The sequence below is a fragment of the Patagioenas fasciata genome, chromosome 1, assembly GCF_037038585.1.
Source record: "Patagioenas fasciata isolate bPatFas1 chromosome 1, bPatFas1.hap1, whole genome shotgun sequence".
NCBI classification, from domain to species: Eukaryota; Metazoa; Chordata; class Aves; order Columbiformes; family Columbidae; genus Patagioenas; species Patagioenas fasciata.
This window is the reverse complement of record NC_092520.1, coordinates 89,832,719-89,848,895: the sequence shown is the minus strand read 5'-3', so window position 1 is coordinate 89,848,895 and position 16,177 is coordinate 89,832,719. Positions and strand designations below refer to the sequence as shown.

Here is a 16,177-nt window from a genome sequence, read left to right as displayed (position 1 = left end):
TCTGAGACCTTACCAAAGCCCCTAAAAGTGCTGTTCCCACAAAGGATTATTTCATTTTCACTAATACTCCAATAATGGGAAATTGTTGTCAGATTTAATGAAGCTGTAAGCAATAATAAAAAGTTGCCATTTTCATCTTGTTTTCACAAGAGCAATGCAAAATTGTCCTGATTAAGCATGAGCTCTTTTCCTTTGGAATTGCCCTTGTTCCAGGAGGTGACTACTGATCTTCTGCACACCATCGTGAACACTAGTGCAAAAGTCCAGGACTTACAAATGTCTTCGCACCCCATTATCTCCTACTTCTGAAAGAATGGCAAAATAAAGGAGTTCCAGCACTTTACGAAGGCTGGGATGAGGGGTCTGTGCCACTTACTCAGCCCAGAGGCAACCACAAAGGAATGATCCTGCTTCAACTCCTGTTTCTGCAAGTAAGAGATAATGCTTAGAGAACCCTCAGAAAAGCCTGGAGTTAAAGGAAATCAGGGATGTGCAAGTTGAAAACATTTAGAGGAAGCATGACTAATATAGATCAAAGGCAATTACGTAAAACCAAATCAAATATCCCTGTTTTTTTGGACGTTTAGAAAGGGAAGCTGTTCCTATACCCCATCAGTATTTGAACAACTTATTGGCTATAGAGAACTGGCAGAATGATGTCTTCGAGAATTTCTAAGCTCATAGAAAAGAGGTAGGCAGAAAACCTAGGGAAACACATTTCCTGGTCAGCTGTGCAATATCATAGTAATTTTCCTGCTAGCTTTCCTTATTTATCAAGTATTTTACGTTGGCATAATTTGAAGAGGAGAGCACTAAGAATATCCTTCTGGATAATTTGTCAATAGCATACCAGAAGCAGTTTGACAGATTAAGTTGAAATTTATCTACATATGATGATCCCCAAGGCTTGCAATTTACTGAACATCTTCAGGCGATTTAGAAACAAATCTTAAAAAAAACTGCTTCACTTGTGCCAGTCTCTACATTTCAACAGGATTTATTTTCTCTAGGAAGATACTCTCTGTACAGCATCTCACAGCAATGTTAGGCCTTCTGACACTTCACCCTTTTTCCCCCTGCACGAGTCAGCATAAGCACGGTTTCAAATCCTTGTACTAAGTAACATCTGAGGTAGTGAAAGTAACAGTTTATTTTCTAGAAATGTGAAGTTTCTGTACTAGACCTATGATAAGCTTCAAAAACCTCTAAACCAGCTGTTGAATGTTTCAGAAATGTAGACATGTACATAATTTTGTCAGTCTCTAATGCTTACGAATAGATTTCCTTAAAGTCTCAGCTGTTTATAGTTTTCATACATGGCAAACAAATCTGCAACTATGTGATGCTGAGATCTAAGTTAATTCTCCAGGTGGAGCTAAGCTACTCAAGATGTCTTGAGTAACAAACTGTGTGAGAAAGATGTGAACATCCTGGGAATAGATGGAGAGATTCAACTCTTTGCAGAAGAGACCCCAAAACATGAAGAGAAATGGAAGCAAGATTCAGAATAATTCTTATTCAGTGTTCAGAAAGGGATTTGGAAGACACAACTCTCAGTGTGCATTATCTGCAGAGAACTAGGTGAAAACTTCAAAAAACGATACTATATCTAGGGAATACATTTTATCAATAGACAAAACAAAGAAATTAAGTTTCAGCCTTTAAGAAACATGTGGGCAGCTGAATGTAGATTTCTCAGTACTGGGCCCTACAGGGCTGGGGAAAACACTGAAGATTTTGAAAACCAAAAATAAAACAAAATAGTTTTGCTTCTTCAAATACTGAGTTACACTGCTTTTTCTTCTTTTTCTGTTTGAAGAGATACGGTGGACACCCTTATAAATAGTGGACCAGATAGTGCTATCTTTGCTTCCATTGTAAAACTACATCTTCAATATTCATAACTTTGTTGAAATTCTTTCTTCTGGTGTCAGATATCCATGTTTATATATAAAACTTGATTTTTTTTGTTTCACAGTGTTGGTTTGTTGGGGAATACAGGAGAAAGACTAATGTGTGATATACAGTTGTTAGAAGGAGGATGAAGAAAATATCTCTCGAGCTTAAAAACTATGCTAATATATTTTCCATTGAGAAAAATTCTAAACCTTTCTTGTTCAAGAATGGAAACTCAGAGATCTACGAATATGGACTGCCTCTATGAGAGTGTTTTGGTTGCTGATTTTTTTTTCTGTTTTTTTTTTTATTTGTTTGGTTGGTTGGTCGGTTGTTTTCGTTTGCTATGCCATATTTATGAAAATCTTGAGAAGAGGATGTACTTACTGCCTATAAATCATTATATCAGAAAAAAAGAGACCTTTGTCAGTTTATAAACTCAGCTAATCCAAGAAAGATGAGTCTATACTGAACCTGAACTCATTTTACCAGAAAATAAGATAATTGCAAATCTACTCAATGTAATCAAGTTTCTTTGACCAAAATTATCAAATATCAACACAGTCCAGTTATAAAATAAAAAGAAGGAGCATTCCCACCATTCATGAGAGGTTAGCAATGGCTTTGTTTCTTCATCAGCCTTCCCTCTGGGACCATAAAGCACCAAATGATGCAGTGAAGGCTTTGGGGAAACACAACTGAAAACCTTCACTCACCCTGTACAAGTGCAATAGGAACAGGGGAATCTTTTATTTCTATCTTTCCCACCAAAAAGGTAGCAGAGCTAATTTCTCCTGCCCTTCCTGTGGAGAGCTGAGAACAGGGAAAGAGGGATATGAGTAATGCCTTGGAGTGTAGTTCTGCTGCATTCCTGGCAGACTGTGTGAAGCAATGGTGGGGCGTGAAGAGGCCATGGGATAGGTTGCACAGGAGAAGGAAGGAGACTGAGGATGCTTATAGAGTTGCTTGATTTTGTTTTTGTTTTTACTAGAGTGAGACTTCTCTATGGAGAGGGTGATGTTGTAGGGAACCTGGATTTTGTTCTACTCTTTTTAGCATTTACTCTGTCAGAGTCTGTTGACTGGAGTGAGTTGGGAGGCACTGATTTTTGAACCAGCATTTCCAGTTTCACATTGACTCCAGCTGCTGCCTTGTACCTATGTCTGAGAATGCTGGCACAGACAGCCTGGCACAGGTATAGAGCAGTCTGGCCACCCCCTAAAACACATTAAAATCTCTCCCATGAGCCATGCAGATAAAGAAGAATGCACAGTGCAAGGCATGCAGTGACTTGAACCCTGGTGTGTGACACCCAAGAAGACCTGTGTGAGCCTGAGATGAAGGAATCCCCTAGAATTCCTGGCATTAAGAAGTCAATTCTCTTAAAGTCAAATCTATCTTTTACTTATTGACCATTTCTAGGCTTGAGCAAATCATAAACTGGCATTTTCCCATCTGCAAGGCTGTGAAGCATCCACAGCAACCTGACTACTGCCCACTCATCACAAGAGTATTGGACAGCTCTATTCAGCAGAAGGAGATTTTGGAGAAAGTGTCACATAAACTTTAAGTGAGTGATGTGGCTTACAAAACACCTAAATATATGCTTTGCAAATGCCCTTCAGAGTAAGTACATGCAAAGAAAGCAGTTTAATGTAGCTAGGCAATTTGCATTTATACATTTTGTGAGCTTTCTCATTATATCCATAAAAAAAAAAAAAAAGAAAAAAAAAGTGTGGACTGCTCATAATTCTTTTTCTTCTCCCTTTCAGTATACTCTGTCTCTTCAGTGTTTTATAACATAGCCAGCTGTTCCTGCGGTTGGGGGTTGTGAGGCTTGGCTGTTTGCAGTTTTTTTCATGAAGCTTAAGCACCTTGAATCAAGTGAGTACAAATGAAGATGCAGCAATAAAATCAAGTGAAACCACAGCACAGCATTTTCTTTCTTAAGCTACTTGTACTCGCTGGCTGTTTGTGTTCTGCTCTTCTGCTGTGCTGTATTTATATTTCAAGGTTTTACTGTATAAATACTGATGTTCCTGTCACAGAAAGTCTTTTCATTCTTTGAAGAAAAATAAAAAGAAATATAAATTCCTTGTTTTTGTGAAAGTGCATACTTAAATAATAGATGTTAGCAAGACTGATTGCAAAACAAAACATTTTCCATCACCCTTTTACATACAGATTTACTCTGTTGTTTATTTTTACTGAATGATCTTGCTTACATGCTGAAAATGTTGGTAAATAACTTTTAATATTATTAATACATATTGTCACTGATTTAGCAGTTCTGTACTTCAAATGGTGAGTAAGGGTTACAATATTTATCTGTCCATATTGACACCAAGTATTTGGTCTAGAAGTCAAGAAAACTATAGTCCAGAACATTTATTGCTCAACTCTGTTGGTGCTTTTGTTTCGGAATTATTTTTGTCATGCAAATTTTTTCACAGCTGTTGCTTGTAAAATTGGTTTGGCTTCTACTCAATTCAGAGAAATTATATTTTACAACAATACATAATTCTTTCATCTTCACAGTACAATGGATTTATTTATGTTTAGATTGGGCTATTTTGTTAATAATCTATGGCCAATAAATCACAGAACTCTCTTGTAAAAACAGTTTTCAGCTTGCATATAAATGATATAAAGAACTTATTTCTTTCATTTATTTTTCTCCTAATGATTTGTTTATAAAGGATGAATGCAATGTTATATATTAGGGTAGATTTGTATCCTAATATATGATAATTTTGCTATATTTTTATCGCATTAGATTTTGAAAACCATAGCAACTTTTAGATGTCATTTGGATTTAATACATTTTTACTAATTTTAGCAAGCATTTTAGCATATAGTAGCAATATTGTAACAAAGGAAATTATTAATAAATGCCGAGAAATCTGATTAAAAGAATTAATGTTATTATTTCTTAACTAAACAAAGTTTATTCACCTTCTCTTCCAAGTATCATGTTCCTTAAGAAGACAAGCTTAAAATATGCTCATTGACATTTCGGTACCAAGATAATGAATTTTGTTTCTGATTTTGAGACACGTAATAAGCATGTTTTTATTCATGCCTATGATGTTCTGTAGAGATAGCAAAGATAGCTCTGAAAATAAATAAAAAATAAAAAAATAAAAAAACCACACAAACACACACACACACAAAAAAGCAACTGGAAAATGAGCTTTTACTGAACTCTATTCTGTGTCACTTTCGTTTCTCACGGTCAAAAAAAAAAAAAAAAAAAAAAAAAAAATATAGAGGTAAATTTGGTATTTTTAAACTGCACCACAAGGAATCACTTTTGAAAATTCATGCAAAGATTACTGGAACCCATAGATTGTTTCCTTATAATACAGTCTCTGAATCTTGATTTATTTAGCAAATGTTGTGAGACTTCACCCTTCAGGCACAACTGCGGGAACACTTTAGACTATGCTTGGGTCTATTGTCCCTGTTGAAGCATGTAGTTATACTCACAGTGTATGTTAAACACTTTCCTGAATTAGGATAGTTTCCTCAGGATAGGCTCTAATTGTAATCAATGTTTCTTACTAAGAACAGCAAGAGTAACTAAACAAAAATACTTTCTAACTGAGGCAATACATGGAATACATTTGTTTCTTCAAGTGAAAAGAACTATTCCAAAAAGTTTGTTTGATTTTTTTTTCCTTTACATCTGTTATAAGTCTTCCCCCTCCTCTCCACTTTTTTGTAAATAAGCATACAATTCACCCTTAGAAATTAAATATGAGATTCATCAATTGCCTGTGTGCCACACAGTTCTGTTTGTGCTGAGCTGCCCAGTCACTACAGCTCAGCTCCTTGGTGAGACCCATTCACCCTTCCAGAGCCTGTATGTAGAATGTTTCAGAGCCCTGGGCAAAGTTAGGATTCCTGGCAGAGACTGTGAGAATTTTTTTAACATATGTATAAACACAGTTTTCATCTGTTTTACTTTTCAATACATTACCTAATTATTGGAGAGTTCATACTTTCCATATTCTTCTTTTTCCATTAACTTGTTCCCATTGTGCTATATTTAATATACTCACACTAATTCACTCCTGTTAGTTCCCATCATGCTAATTTAGTATCACTGTAATTCTGATTTATGATGCCATGAATGTTAAATTACAAATTTATGGCATCTCTTTATAGGTAATAATGAGTCATACTAACAATTTTTTCCCTTTGTTCCTTTTAGTTTCCTCAGTATAATAGTCAGCAAAGAAATCAGAAGCCATGAAAGTGGCAAAAGAAGCAAGTAATTTTGAGGTTGCATTGTCGAATCAAACTATATAATGTAAAAAAAGTCTGAAGATAATTCTGACAAGTTTTACATCATCTCAGCTGGGAGAGTTCAAGTAGAAATTGTTTTGCCTTTAATAATATCTGAAATACGGATATGCAAATACCCTCTGATTTGATTAGTTGACATTTCTTCTCTGAAATTGTCTGTTTTTTTATCAATTCATACCTAAGCTGTTGAAAGAAAAGGAAGATGTATATATCTACATATATGGATATAATACATTTGAGAAAGGAGATTCAAACTACGTGACCTATCAGAAATTCCTCCTTTAAGAAGGAAATATATAGCCGATAAGAAATATTTTGACTAAACTAAAGGAACTGTTGCTACAAAGTTATCTTGTCACTGGCATAAAGAAACTCCCTATTTCAGTGACTCCCAAATAGAGAGCTGTGTGGCCACAGCTAACAGACTTTATAGATCACAGTATCACAGTATGTTTGGGATTGGAAGGGACCTTGAAAGATCATCTAGTCCAATCCCCCTGCTGGAGCAGGAACACCTAGATGAGGTCGCACAGGAATGTGTCCAGGCGGGCTTTGAATGTCTCCAGGGAAGGAGACTCCACAACCTCCCTGGGCAGCCTGTTCCAGTGCTCCGTCACCCTCACTGAGAAGAAGTTTCTTCTCAAATTTAAGTGGAACCTCTTGTGTTCCAGCTTGATCCCATTACTCCTTGTCCTATCATTGTTTGCCACTGAGAAGAGCCTGGCTCTATTCTCATGGCACTCACCCTTTATATCTTTATAAACATTAATAAGGTCCCGCCTCAGTCTCCTCTTCTCCAAGTTAAAGAGACCCAGCTCGCTCAGCCTTTCTTCATAAGGGAGGTGCTCCACTCCCTTAATCATCTTTGTTGCCCTACGCTGGACCCTCTCCAGCAGTTCCCTGACCTTCTTGAACTGAGGGGCCTAGAACTGGACACAATATTCCAGGTGTGGTCTCACCAGGACAGAGTAGAGGGGAAGGAGGACCTCTCTCGATCTACTGACCACCCCCCTTGTAATACACCTGAGGATGCCATTGGCCTTCCTGGCCACAAGGGCACAGTGTTGGCTCATGGTCATCCTGCTGTCCACCAGGACCCCCAGGTCCCTTTCCCCTACACTGCTCTCTAATAGGTCATTCCCCAACCTATACTGGAACCTGGGGTTGTTCCTGCCCAGATGCAGGACTCTACACTTTCCCTTGTTAAATTTCATCAGGTTATTCCCCATCCAACTCTCCAGCCTGTCCAGGTCCCGCTGGATGGCAGCACAGCCTTCTGGAGTGTCAGCCACTCCTCCCAGCTTAGTGTCATCAGCAAACTTGCTGATAGTACACTCAATTCCCTCATCCAAATCGTTAATGAATATATTGAATAATATTGGCCCCAGTACTGACCCCTGAGGCACTCCACTAGATACTGGTCTCCAACTGGACTCTGCACTATTGACCACCACTCTCTGGCTTCTCTCCTTAAGCCAGTTTGCAACTCACCTCACTACTCTATTGTCTAGACCACACCTCCTCAATTTAGCTGTGAGGATGCTGTGAGAGACTGTGTCAAAGGCTTTACTGAAGTCAAGGTAGACCACATCCACCGCTCTGCCATCATCCATCCACCTTGTTACATTCTCATAAAAGGCTATGAGGTTGGTCAAGCATGACTTACCCTTGGTAAGATCACTCACTTTTACACTGCTTTCTATTCTAGTCTTTATAATGAGCATCCATGGCCTTTGAAACAGTGAGTAGTGATAGAAAATATGTGGGAGCCATTGAAATATTGTTTTAGGAATGGTATGCTATGCTGTGATATATTGTATGTAGATACCTGTTGAGAAATACTTTTGTTGCCTTTCTAGAAAGATATTGAAAAGTCAAACCTCACAGCCCTTTAGGATTTTAATTCTACATGATAAAGCTACAGTGGTGAAAGATACTGTCTAAGTTTCTAGAGTTTTCAAACCCAATCCCTAGAATTCATAATGAGTTTGTGAATAAAATGGCACTATTTAGGATGTTAAATAGATTTCGACCCTGTAAATATCTTGCAACTTCTTTCCCTAAAGGCTGTTTATTATCCCTTCTATGTACAGTCTGTTTTAAACTGGTTTTCTCTGCATGTGTGTTTGTGTTAATTCTGCAGGTATGATTTTGTCATCCTGCATCAAAATGCTTTAAGTGATTTTGTTCTGTTTTTCACCCTTCATTATTTGAATAAACAGCAGATTTGTCTGTGCAGTAAGATGTGTTCTGTAGAGAGCTAGGATGTTTTGTGTATTAGTTTTCATTTTGTTGCAGTTACAACTAGGTCAATGCTGCACTATAAAAGCTGGATTGAGAATAAGGAAAAATTACTTCATTCCGGCGTTAAATTTTTCTTTTGGCTGGATTCAGAAAAAAAACGTAATGGCATTTGACGGTAAGTGCTTAACTGAACGTTCACTCTAATTCACAAATTAAGTATTTCAAAATTAATTAACTGCAAAATAATGCATCAGTGGAATAAATCAGTGAGGCAATATTACCTAAGCCACTGAAGTCTGTGAGCAGGAGAAATGACTGAGCCTTGGCAGACTGACTGGGAGCAAAGAGGACTGGACACAGACCTGGCTGCACACACAAAATTCAGTGCAACCCTGCTCAGTACAAGCACCGTTAGACTCGTCTCGTGTATTAAAGACCCTGGGTCCAGGCCTCTGCTGAGATGGCAGAACCCCAGCTTCAATTGTGGTATCATCCTATTTCTGTGCTATGATATGTGTTCCTCATCACAGCAAACTGCTGAGAAGACCTCTGAGGAAGAGAGAGGACTGAGTTTAGAGGTGACAGGTTTACCCACCTGAGGAGTAAGTAAGTTTTGTAGGAAGAAGGTGCAATGGCTGTCAAGTGTGGGAATATGCTCATTATGTGCATCACCAAGCAATCCCAACAAAGCCCAGGGAAATCCAGCTTTTTGTTAGAGAGATTTTGCTCAGGAATGGTATATGTAGTCTATCTGCTTGAATGGCCAAAGAAAGAGGATGCAATTGTGTAATTAAGTCGCAAATATTTATCTCAAATAGTAGACTCACATGAGTTCTCCTGTCACTTCAGATATTTCAATTCTATTACCTTTTTGCCATTATGTATCATTTTGTTTTACTATCAGTACCCACGGGATTTATAGGACTAAGTCTTCCCAAAAGTAATGAAACTTAAACAGGGATATTTCTCAGTGATTGGTACTTGGCACAAGCCTAAAACTGCATGTCAAATATAGGGTATCTATGGAATTCAATTATTAAAATTATTTATTCTGCTTTATTTCTTCCATTACTTCTCTTTATTCATCAAAAGCTGCAGGTATGTTTACTCAAATAGAATCTCCATGAAAAGTGGTGTTATTTTCTTCAATAATACATTCTCAGAAATCAGAACAATCAAAGGAAGCCTTGGTATGATAGCTTCAAACCAAAAAGTGTCAGCAACGTTTTTGAACAGGTTTATTAAAGATACCAAACACAAATTCTAGAATATAATCAATCTTTGACTACTTTTCAATTTAGATCCTGTTTTATTGGAAAAACCAGGTAATTGTCTCAAAATCTGCATTACAATATGAAGATATTATTATATAACTACATATTTTTGAAAGATGTATATTTTTTTCAACCAGTTCATCCTTTTATGAGACTGTAAGGACTTGGATTATTTATCTCCTGAAGGAAAATGGCTACAGGGTATGTATCTATGTGAACTTCTGGAAACTACAGTGTCAGAGTGATAAAATTTTCCATTTTATTTTTCACCACAAAACAAGGAATTTCTCTATGAAGCCAAAGGTTAACATACCTAGCAGAAAAATAAGTAAGAAGAACTATAACAGAGTACAGTTCTCCGCCGGCTTTTATTACCTCAGGAGCTGACTGAAGGAAATTGTGCTGCTTCACTCCTTGCAGTGGGCTTGAACTAGGTGTGTTAAAAGCCTGGCTGTACAATGTACATTCATAATGCCTGCTTGCACTTTTGGAAAATTGTCGTGCTTTAAGAAGTGCTTTGTTACACTTACTTACCTCTTGTGTCCAGGGACACAGTGCCTCTGCTGTGATGAATGCCAGTATGAAGCAGCATTGCAGAGTTAATCAAGAGAAAGATGCAGCTCTTTGAGCCAGACACTTAGGACTAGCGGTTCCTAATAGATCAATAGAGCACCTGGGAGAGTATGAAAGGCAGATGGTAATAATAAATGCACAATTTTTAAATATAGAAAGAGAGGTTCAATGTCAGTGTAGTGCCTTGAGAGTCTGAGGATTTATTTTAAGTTGCTCAGCAATAAGATGTTCAGCAGATATTCGAAAGCCTTGAATATGCCCAAAGAAATCCTTAATATATACTTCTGAGGTTACCAAAATGCTCTCTTTGGGATCTTTTGATACCAATCTCTGTCAGACAAGCAGGCTCAGCTTCTGTCCTAACTACATGTATCTGTTTAGGATGCCTGTACTTGGGGACATTGTATTGAGCTGGTTACCCTATTCAAGCATACTCCTCCTTTGAAATCAAATGTATTGGATTTGTCTATTTTTTGTGTTCTGGAGCATAATTTTGTAGAAAAACAAAACAAAAGACTGCCATTCTTGCTGCATATTCTGTCATTATGGTGTTTCACTGTGTAAAAGTCATGTCTATAAGTTTAAAAAAGAACAAAGCACTGATAGGTGGGAGACAATTGCCATGAAAACCAGCCTTATGAAAGGAAAGCATTGGAGGGTAGAGAATTACAAAAGAGTAAAATGTGAAAGCTTGTGATACTTGCAGTGGTAGTCTGTAATAAAGAAAAGACACTCATCCTTGAACACTTTAAATGATTTTTTTTATATTTTCTTCTTCCAAAAAAAAACAAACAGAAGAGTGGAAGAATGGTGCGTGTCTGGCATGGTATCCCCTGCCCTATGATTTTGTTGGCAGACGATTTGCTGCGACTGACATCAATGGGAGGTCAGGTAGCTTTCAAAAGGATAGCAATGAATCTTGGCAGTCCACCCAGGAGTATGAACACAGACGTTTCAAGTTCAATTAGTGAAACAAAGTAGCAAACCGCTCGTTTTCCCCAGAGAACCTGAGGGTACATGATTTATCAGATAATTGTTGGAGCTTGTGTCGTCATTCATGATCTGAAAGGTTGATGACCAGTCTGCTTCTGTGTGTCATGCTCTGTTGCTGGGAACAGCAACTAAATTCCCCTAAGAATATTGTTACAGTACTGTTACGGAAACAGTCAAATAAAAGGGAACTACTTTCTTATGTTTACAAAAAGGTTGCAGGGAAGTCTTTCTGGAAATTCATTTCTAAAGAAAGTAGTAACCTCTGTTTCTTTCAAACTGTCCTTGGTTTTATAAAGCCACACTTCTGAGAATTTGTAGGCTAATGCCCATTTTATTGTTTTGTTTTGTTTTGTTTTCCTGACAAATAACTGTAACATCTCACACAGCTGATTTCCTGCTTACAACACAGTCATGGTGATGTGTTAGGTTTAGGTGATATTTCTTAGTTATATATTTATACTGTGAGAGAACCAGAGTAGACTTGCAAGTAAAAAAGAAGTAAATCCATAACATAAGGCTTATATGAAAAGTATCCAAATTTTGATACAAAGAAATATAGCAAATTATAGCTGCCGTATCAATATTTGCAGCAGATAACAAAATTTCTTTTACATTTAGAGGTTATTGAAGTAATAGTTGTGGCAATGCTACATACACTACTGCCTAGACAACTAGGTTACTTTGCTAGCAGAAAGTTAATGGACTGCTATATTTCCATAGCTGGCTGAAGTCACAACAATTATGCTTCTAGTGTAAACAAGTTGTGGTTTTGCTTTTGTTTTTGTTTTTCTTCTTGTTTTGTTTGTTTGGGTTTTTCTTTTTGTTTGGTTTGGTCTTGTTTGTTTGGTTTCGTTTCGTTGTTTGGGGTTTTTTTCGGCCAAATCTTTATGTAGTGTTCCTAGAAATATCTTAGTTTAAAATACTAATATCATAAAACAACGAATAAGACTCGTGTTTGCATCTGTGATATAATCAAAGCTGTTTGTTTCTTGTGAATCAGAGTCACTGAGGAGGCCAGGACACAGCAGCCAGTGCCTGCTGTGCTCTGGCAGGCCACCAGTCACATGCAGATCACAAGTTGAGTGACACTGCTCCAGAGAAGGCTTGCCGGTTTGTACACTTTTAGTATAGACTACCCTTCCTGAGTATCACCAGATCAGGACACCCTTGTTATGATCAGTATTATTTATATTACTGGCTCCAAACAATGCAGTTGGCACATGGCAAGGGAAGTAGAGGGCAGTAGGCCTGCCTCAGGGAATGTTTGCAGGAAGTCTCCAGTTGGCACCAGTAAGCAAATGTGTGCAACAGATGACATGTAGGGCCTGATTTGAGGCACAATATGATCAGGTGTATTAAACAAGGACTTGAAATCTCAGTTTCACTGATGAGGAATATAAATTGACTTAGCTGAGCCATGGATTAACCAGAGAGAGAGGAGAGAGAAAAAAAAATGAGTGTAGGTGTCAAGTATTCTGTCTGTTACAGACAGTGTTTTCACACAAACTACTGAATTATATTGCCATTAAAAAGAAGTATGGTATATTACAATGGCATCTGCAGTGAGGATCAGATGTGATCTGTCATAGTGCACAAGTGTAATGGTCCTGCAGTTACAAAGTTGCAAAAAATCAGTGTTCAAGCTGGTTGTGCAGGGTACAAGTGGTAGAGTATGGCTGAGAAAACAGAAAGGCAGTTTCACTTATACCTGGACCACAATACCTTTAATCTCTGTAATCCTTACAGTGAACTGATGTTTTAATTCAAGTTACTGGCTGCTGTGGCTTTGTATGTCCTTAGTGTATTATTGCGCATTGTATATTTTACACACAGAGCTAAGAGAGCTGCAGTTACTCATCTGACAGATATGAAAATTACATTAGCGTTCCTTCCCTGCATGCCCTCAAACTCTGTCCTCTGTTTTTTTACTAGGAAAGCCAATGTTTTACTAACAGAGCCATTCTGAGGTTACAGGTCAATGATTTAACTCGCTCCAAATCACTCCCCCGGTGATTTGCGTGACTTGCTCGCCTGTTCATATGAGACAGTTTAGAAGCATAGGTTAAATTTTAATGAAACACCTCTAACTTGGTGTTTGACCTCAAATTGATGATATACTGCTTCTATGGGAATAAAGCAAATCAAGTGTCCTCTGTAGCTTTATCTTCATTCTCAATAACAGCTGCAGACAAATAGACATGTTTTTAAATGGCAATGGAGTACGATGAATGCCACTATCACTAAACACTGACAGCTTCCAGAGAGTTCACAGGGGAAGAAAGATCTCCGTGCAGTTAAATGTAAATAAAATTATTTATGGCTCACCATCTCTGTCTGCATCCTGTGAGAATGTGTGGAGACAGGGATGGAACAGTAGCAAATCCAGAAACCAGGAAAAACCTTTGTTTTGCCTCATATAAGTGCATGTAGAGGCTTTCCAGTTTTCATTTGGAGATGAAACTAAGAGAGGAGTACATTGAGCCTCTTTTCTGCTGGTCTGAGGAAGAAAATTTGCATCTCAGTTTCCCTTAATTTTTTATTTGTGTGGCAAGAATACTCCCTGAAGTAGTAACTCACTTTAACTACAACTTGAATTGACAGTGACCTGAGATATATGTTAAAAAAAAAAATTATATGTGCAGTCAGAATACAGCTCAGCATTCAAGAGCACTACAGTGTTTGCTACTTGTTCTTGCCAGTAATTCATCTCTAGGGATACAATGAAGACACTGTTTTAAAATATTGTTAACAACTGAAAGAAAACACTCTGTCTATGTATATACTAAATGGGGGTCAGTACTGTGGTATCTGACTGCATTTAAATACAGGAGGAAGTCATCATCATTATTAAGAACTGGAAGAACTAGGAAAATACCTCATAGCTAATAATTTTAGGATATACTTTTAGCATGGTTTTTGGCTGTGAACAGCCAATTTATGCAGAATTAGGTTTCTGCAGGGTATGTACTCTTGAAATTATTTGTCAAATACATTGTGTAAATATATTTTGGTCAATTTCAGCAGTTCATTGTGACCATCAAAAATGCAAGGTTTTACAATTGGGTATGAATCGCTTGTTGTTGCTTCTATTTCTTGATCGGATGAGAATAATTTTAACATTCAAATTCTCAGAACCACTTCCAACAAGTTCAATATTGAAATGTGAAAATACAAACCTAATTTTGGTTAAGATGTCCAATGATTAATTTTTCACTAATGTCAATAGCACAGAAATACAGGTGGTTTCCTGAAGTTTAACATCTGACCATTAAAATAGAACTGGGTTACCTTACCTCATTGAGATATTAACCTAATGGAATGACTTTAAGCTAACCTACTAGAAACTGTTTTATATTACATACATGCAGCCTTTTATTCTGTTTTTTGCAGTCTCTGTACCTCCCAAAACACAGTCACTAATTTGACAAAGTATTTCTGAAAGAAATATAGAAGACATTAGAGCATTATAGAAGAGATTATAAAGAGCAAACAGGTAGCAAAGACAGCAACGCTCACCAGAAATGTGACTCTTCATATGAAGATGACAATACCTAAAATTTGAAAGAAAAAACATAGCTGAAGCCTACATCTTAGAATTCTGCAACCCTTTCTTCTGACCTGGAGTAACTTCCACAATCAGATGTATGTGCTGGGATGACTGTGAAAAGGAAATGTCTGCACAGATAAATATTTCTAAACTTCACCACAGTTCATAATGCAATCTCTTCAAAAACAATTAGAGCAATCACTCCCAATAGATCTAAACGTAAAAGTTAGTTTATTTTAATATCAGAAAACCTAACACTCTGAGAAATGTGAAAATTAGAGTTTGGCTACCAATTAAATGAAATACAGGATACAAGTTATTCTAAATAAACTTCTGGAGTGACCAAGTACACTGAGAGAGTATAGGCAAATAGACAACTAAAATGGCAAATTTCTCACAACTAGAAGTTCATAAATGATAGAATTTTGCAGTACCACAGATAGATAGCAGCTTTGTGCCAGAGCTAGCATGTGATGCTCTAAATCAGGGATGTCAAACTCATTTTCACTGGGGATCACATCAGCCTTGCGGTTGCCCCTTTGAAGAAAGGGCCGAATGTAATTTTAGGACTGGATAAATGTAATTGAATAAATGTAACTACTCCTACTTTTATCCAGTCCTAGAACTACATTCGGCCCTTTGAAGGCAACCGTGAGGCTGATGTAGCCCCCTTAAGTTTTTCATGTCTTATCATTTTCCTACTCTACCTCTTACTCCCTCTTCTTCTTGTTACTATTATTGCTGTCTAGGGTCCCCTTCTCCAGTTATTGGGCTGAACTTGCCAAGCACTGTTCTGCCAGTTTATGCCTGTTATCAGAATCCAAACATATGATGGGAACCTGACCATCCTGAAGCACTGGTACTCTGAGAACTACAGCTTAACAGTTTTTGCCATGTGGACTATTGTACGAAGATCTTCCCCTTGATTGCTGCCACGTCTTCAACAAAGCACAAGCCAGTGACTGGTGTTTCCTGAAGTCTCAGGATTTTGTTTCCCTGGCCAAACCAGAGGTGACACTTGCAGGACTGTTGTACTATTGAGGTATTGAAATAGTCACCTATAGAAACTTTTAAATGTGTTAAACAAATACCATATCATTAGATATTTTGAAGCAATTTCTGATTCAGACAAAAGTTATTCCAGAATCTAAGATCTAGATATTATTTCCTAATTTTCTTACTTTTTCTCACAGTCTCATAGCCTGAAAAGTCCTGTTCTAACTGGTCAGAGTCCTAATTCACTAGGCCACTCTCTTAGATAGTTCCCTTTCTTCCTCTCCCTTTAACTCTTTAACTGATAGCTCATTTGTGCCCTCTTCCCACATTTGTTCTCAGTCCT

General features: G+C 37.4%; 1 long non-coding RNA gene across 2 annotated transcripts; it reads left to right on the top strand.

The window, feature by feature from the left end:
• Positions 1-3,384: 3,384 nt before the first annotated feature.
• Positions 3,385-15,963, top strand: LOC139827011 (uncharacterized). 2 transcript variants are annotated; one of them, XR_011737188.1, is made up of 4 exons: positions 3,385-3,466; positions 3,669-3,780; positions 8,506-8,626; positions 15,588-15,963. It is a non-coding gene; the product is annotated as an uncharacterized lncRNA (long non-coding RNA). The 2 variants fall into 2 exon arrangements; XR_011737189.1 differs by lacking the exon at positions 15,588-15,963 and adding an exon at positions 9,863-9,926.
• The last annotated feature ends 214 nt before the right edge of the window (positions 15,964-16,177 follow it).